Genomic DNA, 12,036 nt, shown 5'->3' on the forward strand with positions numbered 1-12,036 from the left:
AAACATGTTTGGATTTATTAATCACGGTTTGCAAATTCTTGATAAGATTCTGGTTTTGCAATACTTGTCAAAATAATTTTTAATTAAGAAATATGGTATCTGATTTACCAGATACAATTTAAATTTTTATTGTTTGAAACTTTTTAAAATTTTTACATTTTTATGCTGGAAGCCAGGACCCCAATTTCAAATTCATCATTTGCTTTCTTTCCAGCGCGCCTAGTGCATTAACGAATTCGATGCAACCACAGGAATAACGTTCCTATTTCCTTCGACCCTAACTCCCGATCGCTGAAATTTTGCAAATACTTCGATTCCATTATATCTACCCTTTTCAATAACCAAAAGATAATAAACAGCTATAAAGTCAGCTCAGTGCTGCTAATCCGACTATTTATACCATTTTTATTCAATCCACTATTTTCCGGACTGTATCTCAAAATTTTTAAGCCCTTCATGTAAACCGTTTTCATATAAAGGATGATCCAAATTGAGTTCTCTATTTTAAATTTAAAAAAATAAAATATATCGCACAAAAAATGTAATATTACCTTAGTTATACTTTTATTAATCGAATATTTAGTAACTGCGTTTAATATGAAAAATGATGACAGCCAAATGGTCGCCTCTGAATCTTCTACGGCAGTTTATTCGTTCCAGATAATTGTGAATATAAATTTTCAGGGGGTTTGGTTATTTTGACTATAATTTCGCAAATGTTACCTTTTAGGGGCTACAACGTTGTAGGTTTGTTAAAACAGACGCAACTCTTAAGAAAACCCCACAAAAAGAAATCCAATGGTGTATTTTTTACGGTCAAATTACGATAATACACACGCCTTACCCTATCTTCTATGCCAACAGTTTCCTCGAACTTTTCAATAATGATGCGAATTGTTCGCTCATTAGAACGATTAAATTGTCCATAATATTTCCGAAAAAGTTTAGTTTTTTACAGAATTGTTTTTTCTGAAGAACAAGTGAACAATTTGAGTGTTGAGCGTTAGTTTAACGATAATATATCGCGAAATAATTCACAGCATTCTAATTTACAGAGTTGCAAACATAGGAAAATGAAATTGGATCATCCCTTTATTATAGTACACAACTTTTTTCGTTTTTTCGTCGCTTTTCAGAAAATCATTCGTGCTTTGTTTGTTTATATATCGATATCGGTAATTTTTGTCGCGACTTGTCGCGATTCTTGCAGCAACACCTTTAACACCAAAGTTTATAAAATTCGGGTAGAATTTCAAAGATGATTTGAAGGAGTAAGAAATAAAAATTGTAAATATAAGATAAAAAACATAAATAGTTTACGCAAGGGTGGAGTCACGGGGTCAAGCAGCTGCTAGTAATTATCATGCGTCAAATATTCCATGGACAAAATTTCGTTTAAAATGGCAAATCAGTCAGTCACTGGTCGAGTGATCAGCAGCCACTAGCATGAGCTAATTTCTTATGAAGACTACATCATCATCATCAGCTTCAGCCAAAGACAACGTGTGGTAGATTTCCTTGATACATTAAAATTCTGATTCTCATTAATGACTTACAAATTTTTTTCTGCACACACCTAAACAGTGGTGGAGCTTGGTTGGCTTGCTGTGTTGAATTTTTGTAAACAAATAAATAAAAAATGTAAACAACAAGGCATGCAACAAAACAACTTTGAATTTCAATTAACGCCATGTTTATTTACATGTTAGCATTTAAAAAAATTACAGCATTGATAATTTATTTCATGCAAATAAGCTAAACACAAAGTTCATGTTTTGGAATTATTTGCGTCTTTTGACAAGTTAATAAAAAAGTGCTTGAAAAAGAGTGGCTTAAAGAATCAAAATCGATATATTTGCGTTTTGAGATCGCATTTATGGATGATTTAGCTCTTTAACGTCGAAAAAAGATAACTTATATTGTAACGCAATTTATTTGGCTTGAAGCGTACAGAATAATCATGATATTCTCAAGAACCCTAACACCTGTGTTACTAGATTGAAAATTGCCGCAAATAACTTCATCAATCTTAGGTCAGTGAAACAACATCATTGATCTACAAAACGTCTTCTGAATGAAATAAAAATTTCTTAATTGTTATACCTCAAGAACAGAAATATCTATTATACTGAGTTTAGGGATTTATAGGAATAGGGCACCTCCAGAACTAATAAACATTACGCTAACGTTTGAATAAACATCGCATGTATGGCACGATACCCATCTGTATGTATATGAGAATGATGTAAACCAATGATTATTTACAATCATCTTTTTCATCATTTTATTATTTTAATTAAAAAACATATTAAGAATCCCAATCGTTTTATCTTTTTTCTTCCTATACATTGATTGTAATATTTATCTTTATTTAAACCAATAAAATATAAAGAATACTCAATAAATTTGTGATGATGCAATGGTTTCATTAAATTGCAATCTTGTTTTTTATACAACAGTGATATGGTTTGAATAGAAGAAGGTGTGTCTCTTACCTGTGTGTTACCTTTAAGGCTGAATTAGAAAAGTTTTTTTTCATAATTAATTATTCTTTTGATTAATTACTTACTGTTTATAGTTATTCATATGTATTAATTAAGTATTTTGTTAAATAGTTTTCTATCATTTTCCAAGTATAATTTTCTTTCTTGAGTTGATTACATAAATGCCTGGAGATTAAGAAGATGCTTTTGCTTAGAAAATTATTTCACCCGATGTCTGTCGACTCTACCTTCAGAAGATTGAAAAATCAAGTTTCTGAAGTTATAAAATCTTAAATTTACTTTCCAATAAAAAATGTCATGTCAGTAAAAGAGGTTACATTTTTTCCTCCAATTTTGGGGTGTGTATAAATAGCCTTTTAGTTTTTCTGCTGCTGAAATTCTTGACATTGCTCGGATAAGAATGATCTCGATTATTCTAGAATGTTGTGCAACATTCTCCAACCTACTGGATCATTTTAGACCATTCTTAAACAGTCTAAATCATTCTTGAAAAATCAGGAACATTCTACAGGTCATTGTCGATTGTTCCAAACTATTCTTGAAAAATGCAGAATATCCTAGAATGCTGCAAAGCATTTTTTAATATTCTAGAACCTTCTAGTTCATTCTCGAACAATCTGGAACATTTGTGAATATTCTAAAACATTCTGGAACATTCATAAAAGTTCTAGAACTTTCTGGAAAATTCGAATACGTCTTATTATACATTTTATGATATTTACGTAGATCAAAGTACACGTGTTAAAAATATAAATCGAATAAGCTGTTATCTTTAAGCAAAACTCTACATTCCACTTTCGCAAAAAATGGAAAAAGCTGAAAAATTTGCAGGCAAAACCTCTGTTCCGAATTCGATTGGACATTGAGAATGATTTTTTTGAATAAGAGCAATTTCATCATATCCTTATCCTATATCTCTATTTTTTGATATAGATCAAAATAGTTCGTTCGTACAGATCAATGAATAATATTCTTGGAATTGGAGGAATTAAAAACGTAAATATTCGATGAGAACTCTTCAATAAGTTTTTCTAGTTGAAAACATTACTTCCTTATATTACTACATAATTTTAAATAGAAATTCATAGTTTTTGCCAACGATTTGGACTTTAGACGAAAATAAAAACAATTGTGGAAGACGTGGGAAGTATGAATAATATTTGAATTATTTATTATTAGTTTTTGACGTGGAATTTTTTTTTTTTATTAAAAAATTGTTTATGAAAATACAAGCTATTTAAATATGAACTTTGTCCTGGGGAAATTAAAAGGAGAATTATTCGTTTATAAATAATTATGTTTACTATTTCAACGCATAGTAACATTTTAATATATATCACTTTAAAATAAAGTTTATTCGTAGAAAAGAATATCTATTTCTATTAAATTTCGAAATTTAAATATAACATATGAAAAATATTTCAATGTGAAATTTTTGATTTAAGAAAAAATTAATTTTTTGTAGCAAATTTTTGACACACGGCCACTTTTTTGACCCACGTTCTATATGGGTTTTCCTAAATTTAGTTGCTGTCTACTATTTCTAAAATGGCTACCTACAGTGGCGTATCGAATGTATTATATATTTTCATATTCACAGATTATATAAAGTAAATGGTCATATTCAGAGATTAAATAAAGTAAAAGTTATAATTCTATTTAAAAAATCAAACTAATGAATTCATAATTTTCCCCAAGGAATAAAAGTATCGCTATTTTTGTTACCTCATCAATACCAATTACACTCCAATAAGTAACTAAACGTACGTAAATATGACATTTTGACAACTTTCATATTAAAAATTATATTTTTTCATTTTTTATACCATGTATATATGAAATACATCAAGGTATACTAAATTTGGTCCCAAGTTTGTAACGCTTAAAAATATTGATGTTACCAACAAAGTTTTGATATATGTGCTCATAAAATCACCTATTTAGACCATTTTCGGTTGTCCGCCTTCCCGTCTGTCCATCTGTCTGTGAACATGATAGCTTTAAAACGAAAAGAGATATCAAGCTGAAATTTTTATAGCGTTCTCAGGACATAAAAAGTGAGGCTAAGTTCGTAAATGAGCAACATAGGTCAAATTTTTGGGTCCGTAGAACTCATCTTGTAAACCTTTAGAGATAGAACAAAAGTTTAAATGTAAAAAATGTTCCTTATAAAAAAGTAAACAACTTTTGTTTGACTCATTTTTTCGTAAACATGTTTTTTTACCCGCCAGAGTGCAAAATAGGCGCAAATTATATAGATTATATGAGAATATCAGTTATTGTGACATGTGTGACATGTATGTATGTTTAATGTGGCAGTGTAATCAACACAGTCTATACATGGTATTTTAACAAATAACTCAGTCAATTGTTTGTTTTCACTTGTTATATTTATACTTAAAATGTGCAATTTTTAACTTAATGGTTTCCGCTGAATAATATAATATGATGCATATAAATCGATGATTAATTTCTCAGTCCATGCGTCAGCGTGAACAGAATCAACATTTTTATGAAGATAATACCCTCTCACTTTCTGTTCGCATTATTTCCTTGAGAAAAATATCAGCCTCAAATATTTAATGACAATTGTTTTAATTTTTTTTTTTTAATTTAATTGAAAATATTTTTTTTTCAAAGTTACGTGTGCAAATAAATATAAGATTATTCATTTAAAGAAATTATACATGTTTATAATATTTGTTTTAATTTTCCTTCCAGGACAAAGTCCAGTTTGCATTTTCATAAAAATAAATATATTTTTTCCATAAAAACATTCATCCATAAAATTAATAATAATAGTCTTGGTGTCTGTCAGCAAATGATGTCTCCGATGAGTACACCTATTGTGAAATCAATTTTGTCAATTTTAACATTCCATAATATACACAATAGTTATAAAATTATAAAATAAACTTTTATAACTAGTGTGTTATAGAATGTAAAAACTGGACAAATTGATAATTTAAAAGTTTTATGTACCTATTCAAATATTTCAATAAACTTTTTGAGTAAAGACCAAAATAATGAAAAAATTTAATATGAATTTTGTCATGAAAATCAGTATATGGGTATAAAAATATATTCTAAGCAGCTTTTTCTTATTCGCACCGTGCGCGAGTTTTATTGAAGGCGTTTCCATGGTAACGATACACTACTTTAATTATAGAATTGTATGGATGCATATATAATAGCAAAACTTCACATCGATATTCCTATAAGTAACGAAAATATTTGTGTATCTTTATCTTAAATTCGACACACTAAATAATATTTTTTACGATAATTTCTTATCGTCTATCAAGGAATTCAAATACTGACTAGCTCCATGTCTACATAAAGATAATTCAATTTCAATAATTACATAAAATAATGTTTAATAAAAAACTGTTGAATTAATTTATGTAAAATAAATACAACTGATTAAAAAAAAACAAAAACAAACATAAGAAACCACCGTTCGCGTGCTAGAATATCTATTAATTCATTAATTTGTATCAATAAAATTACATTCCAATCAATCAAGTTAAAGGCTACTTATTAAAACATTTGTATTAGGTAGGGTAATGGTATGTAATTGTAGACCTTTACAGGTCGGAATCGAATAAATCGTAGTATTTGAGGTCCCAAAACGATTCATAATTTTTCTGCAAAGCCCAAGTTGATACCAAATGGGCAAGATTGGAATCATTATCTTTTCCGGAAAAGTTTCACAGCCACTAGTTGAAGCTACCTAAAACTTTTCAGCTCTCTATCTTTTTATAGTTTTGGAGAACTATAGACACCAAAGTGCCCTCACGGGTAAACAGTGATGTTAACAAAAAAATATTTCAAACCAAAGATGTATACTTTTTTATTATAAACATTTTTATACGTAAACTTTTGTTCTATCTCTAACGGTTTACAAGATGGGTCCTGTGCACCCAAGATATTGGACTATGTTGCTCATTTACACGTCCTGAGCTCGCTATAAATCATCTTCAGCTTGATATCTCCTTTAGTTTTTGGGTTATCGTGATCACAGATGGACAGACAGGCAGACGACCAGAAATGTACACTTTAGTAGATTTTATGAACACTTATATCAAATTTTGTTCGTAGCATCAATATTTTTGAGCGTTACAAACTAGGGACTAAACTTAGTATATCTTGATATATATTACATATATACAGGGTATAAAAATTAGTTAATGTTGACTAACAAACAAAAATACAAAACTCGGTGAGTTGAAAAAAGAAACACTCCTTGTCTAGAGCTCGAATTGGTTAAGGTGTTTGGCATGAATCGAATTGGTGCGGGTTCCACTCCTGATGCGAGAGTATCTCATATTTAGATGCAAATATATTCTCACGAAGCCATGGAATGTGGTTTCGATTCTTGCTTATGTTCATATTTCTTCATATCAAAATTCATTTTAAGAATGCTATCTATTTGAATTACACCCAAAATGTACCTAGTTTTTGTGCTTGAATTATAAATATATATTTGATTAAGTAATAAAAATAACAAAATTTATTCCTTTGGGAATAATTATGAATTCGTTACTTTTACTTTATTTAATCTATGTACTTTATTTATTGATTTACATGTATTTATAAAATGCCACTGGAGCCATATTTGGTAAGCCCTTTTGTACGACAAAGCCAAAGGAAAGTAATTTAATAATAAGTTAGATTTCAAGCAAACTGTGTTGAAGGTAAACTTAGATATTTTGCTAATAACTCGCCGAATATTGTATTCCAAGTGTTCAACTGCCTCTGGTTTATCGGCTTATATAAGTGATTTTACATACCCCCCAAGAAAAATTTTTTATGAGGTTAGATCTTGGAGACCAATTAAACGGCCCATCACGTGAAATTAATAAAAAATGTCAACAATTTGCAAGAGTTGTTTTGGCGTGAGTTTATTTATTATGAAATTTGAGTGATACCCACCCGCTTCGCTGGGTTTAAAAGTAAAGATTGATAAAGATTGCTCTCGCTTATCGCCTTTCTATATCATTCGAAATAATGGTAAGGATTTTTTTACACAGGTGAAATATATGTATGTATATATGTATATTTCTATTTTTTTAAATGTATAATGGTAATTATTCATTGAGTATATCAGAGAAGATGGCCGTGAAATATTTTATATTGACTATTTTTACAGAAATCTGTAATTTATGGTAATGTCAAATTACTACTTTTACAGAAATTTGTAATTTATGGTAATGTTAAATTAAATTAATTTTTAAATTTTTTTAATTTTTTTATTAATATATCTTTATAAATTATATCTCATGTGTTATTCTGAAGTATGACCTATATTGCAGTACAGTTTCATTAAAAACCATTCGCTAGTTTTAGCGTGAAAGCGTAACAAACAAACAAACAAACAAACAAACAAACAAACAAACATGCTTACTTTCGCATTTATAATATATAGAGATGGCAAACTAAATTAAAAACAGAGCAACTCTTTGCTTTCATATTGGTTATCTAATAAAAGAGTTTAAAAAAAACAACAATTTATAACTTTCATGCATTTACAATATCATAAATATTAATTTCATTACATAATCATTTAATAATACTTCCCAACCCTATTATTAAAGAAAAAAAAAACCATTTTCAGCAAGGTCGAATTTTTTTTAAAGAGAAGAACTTTCTTTCATTGTAAAAAAAACCCACACAAACAAAACGGTAAAATATATTTTCCGTTAACGATAAACTCATCAGTAATTTCAATATAAACAGTTAATATTTAATTAGATTCGCCAAAATTTTTGACTCTTTTGGCGCCAATTTCATGGAAAACTATTATTCATTAGTAAATATTATTGCATGTTCCGTTATATAAATTAGTTTTTGCCCTGCGGTTATATAAACAATTTGCTCTCGTGAACTTTAATGTGTAGGCAATCATTTAGTTATTTCCTTTAGGAAAAATTCAACAAAAATGCACGACGTCGAAATTTTATTAAGTATTCTTAATTTTTTTTATTGATTTAATTTTACGCACCTTGACTTAATTTATAAGCATTTTATAATAACACTTACAAGGGACTCAGTAACTTCTAAAATAAACTATTTTGTCGACCTTCAAAACAAGAAATACTTTGGATTTACGGGAGGTTTAATATATGGGTTTTAATGCTTGTGATTCGTATAATTGAAGTAAATCGAGTATTTTTTTTCAAATGAAAATGTTTAAAACAAAAATTGCTCTGTTCGAAAAGGGAGAACAGAGTTCTAATGAGTTTCAATTTGATTTGATATTTGTTTGGAATATTTTTTCAAAAACTATTGTCACAAAAAATATTTGTGACAAAAATCCAAAAGTCTTTCCACTATTGATAAGAGATAATATTTCAGATACAGTAGTTGCCTGATTTTGTTGATCGAATTTGTCATATTACGCACAAAAATGTATAAAACTAGACTATGCACCATGCAAAAATTTGTGTGAAATTAAAATTGATTAAAAAACGAAGAAGTTATAAGCATTCAAAGATTATTGCCAATTTCCTTTTAGCTAAACAAGGTTTTTTATGTTTTTCTATGGTGATATCGGACAATGATGTCCATTATCTTCCTTTTTGTTTAGTTAGGAATTTTAAGCGTTAATATTTTGCGCACTGCTAAACATTTTCGAAAACCACTTGTCTCTCTCAATTTTCTGGCCGCGCAGTGAAAATTCACCTGAAGTAAATACAATAAAAAATTTTTATCAACATGCCTTTAGTCAATATAGCCTATCATATCCTACTCCGAGAATTCCCAATCACGCTTATCTAGAAAAATAACGATAATTTTTGTTTTTGTCACACAAATTTGATCTTGACGCCGTATATACTTGCGATAAAAGATGCAAAACTTTTATAAAATTGATTAATGCAGTTACAATTTTCAAAAGGCTATGATTATAAAATTCTCGACCCTTTTGTTAGGATATTATCAATTCACGCGAGTGGCGTCCAAATGAGGATCTCGATCCATTTTTCGGTACAAGGACTTATCTATAAAGGGTCGAAAGCTGTGAATTCTAATGAAATTTAACTTTTCATTATTAAAAATGCAAAAAAAACTCGTTTATGGAATTAAAATATAATGAGCAGATCAAGATTACAACGGAAGAGATGAACTTCCGTATAAATGACACATACAAATTGATAAAACGATTAATCGGTCATAAAAACTTTAATCTCATAAAAAGGTCAATCTTTCAGTGTAATCGGGTAAAAAAAAGATCTGCAGGCGTTAATACAAAATTAGGTCAAATAAAATTCATAAATTTAAATACATTTTAATTATAATTATAAATTCAAAAGTAAACCAAACAGCCTTCATTTACCTTCTTTAAATAAATGGACAGTAAATCATTTTACAGTAAAATATTAAAAATTTATTTCAACATTATATAGGACTAGTATCGTGCATAGTATTTTACAATCATTTTAGAACGGTTGGAAAAATTGTCAAGGTCGTGTCTGACAACACTTCTGAAACGAAAATTTTCATAGAGCGGATTTTTCTTTCTGATTTAATTGCGTAGAAAGTTTAGGTTAAGTTTTCCTGGAGGAAAGAAAAAGTTGTTTGACACAACCTTGGCAACAACACAAAATTTCCAGCTGATTTGAACTGACCTATTATGTATTATGCTCTATTATAGAATTGGTATAATAAATGTCAAATAAAAATTATTAAAAATAACAATTCATTAAACTTGTTGCATTAGAACTTGTTAAAATAAGAGACGAAATTGTACAAATAATATTTTTAAAAGCGGAAATTAACATAAGAACTTATTTAATGACGTATGAGCATGACAATAATTTTTGATTTAAAGGCTCCAAAGAGACTTTTAGACTTTTATTAAAAGAATATGAGATTAAAATTTCAGCTAAGATATCCATGCAAATTTTTGAGAAAAAAATCATTGAAAATCGTTATAAAATACATTGTTCTTATGGAGAAATATCAAAAAACGAAATATTTTGAAAGTTTTTGATAATTTTCACTTTGAACGAATGAAAACAAATTTTAAAAATAACTTTTTAATAGAAAGTAAACCAATTAGCAATGACATAGTAAAGAAAAAGAACCAAAAGTCTCCATTTATATAAGGGATATACGAGCAGAGTAGATTTAGGATTGAAATTATTTTTATCTTATTTTCAACTTTGATGATGAATGTAGACGAAAAATAAGAATACATTTTTTCGATATCTGCCTTGGTTTTCGAAATATTGAATGCTGAATAATTAAACAAAATTTTCAATTATCAATATTTTGAAAACTACACTATTTATCGAAAAATTTGATTTCACTTCTTTTACTTATTTATTCTTACTTTTCATCGTATATCGTCAAGTTTAAACATAGTTCACTATGGAAATTGAAAATATACATTTTTTTTAAATTTGTTTATATGAAATTACTTTATCATAAACCATATATACAATCCATAGACTTATAATGTCCATCCATAAAATTATATTAATAGTGTGTCATTACCATGGAAATATATAGGACGAATATCTGGCCGTAGACCTATAAGTTACTTTACAATATTAATATCTCAACGATTCAGCTCATCATTTTAATTAAAAAAATTATAATTAATATTATTGATAAATAAAATTCTTTTAACATTGATAACAGAAATATTTTTTTAAAAATATTATGGGGAATGAGATTTTTCTCACGTTCACCACAAAAAAATAATTATACATTATATACTTTTATTAATTTTATACAGGACATTGTTTTTTCATATGTTTTTTGTGATTGAAACAAATTCATATTTGTTATAAACTAGAGTGATACCCACTCGCTTCGCTGGGTTTTAAAAGTAAAAATTGCTCTCGCTTATCCCCTTTCTATAACACTCGAAATAATGGTCAGGATTGTTTTACACAGGTAATATATATATATATATGGTTTTCTATTTTTTTTAAATGTATAATAGTCGTAATTATTCATTGAGTATATCAGAAAAGATGGTCGTCAAATATTTCATATTGACTAGTTTCACCGATATCTGTAATTTATGGTAATGTCAAATTAAAGTAAAAAGTAAAACTTAATTTTTTATACCATGTTTATATGAAATATACATAGTATATTAAGTTTAGTCCCAAGTTTGTAACGCTTAAAAATAATGATGCTAGGAAAAAAATTTTGTCATAGGTGTTCATAAAATCACCTAATTAGTCCATTTCCGGTTGTCCGTCCGTCTGTGGACACGATAACTCAAAAACGAAAAAAGATATCGAGCTGAAATTTTTACAGCGTACTCAAGACGTAAAAAGTGAGGTCAAGTTCGTAAATGAGCATCATAGGTCAATTGGGTCTTGGGTCCGTAGGACTCACCTTGTAAACCGTTAGAGATAGAACAAAAGTTTAAATGTAAAAATGTTCCTTATCAAAAATAAAACAACTTTTGTTTGAAACATTTTTTCGTAAACATCACTGTTTACCCGTGAGGGCGCCAATTAGGTGGAAATTTTATAATATGTACTATACTTGATTATCAGTTATGTATGTG

Source organism: Chrysoperla carnea, chromosome 1, assembly GCF_905475395.1.
Source record: "Chrysoperla carnea chromosome 1, inChrCarn1.1, whole genome shotgun sequence".
Taxonomy (NCBI): Eukaryota; Metazoa; Arthropoda; class Insecta; order Neuroptera; family Chrysopidae; genus Chrysoperla; species Chrysoperla carnea.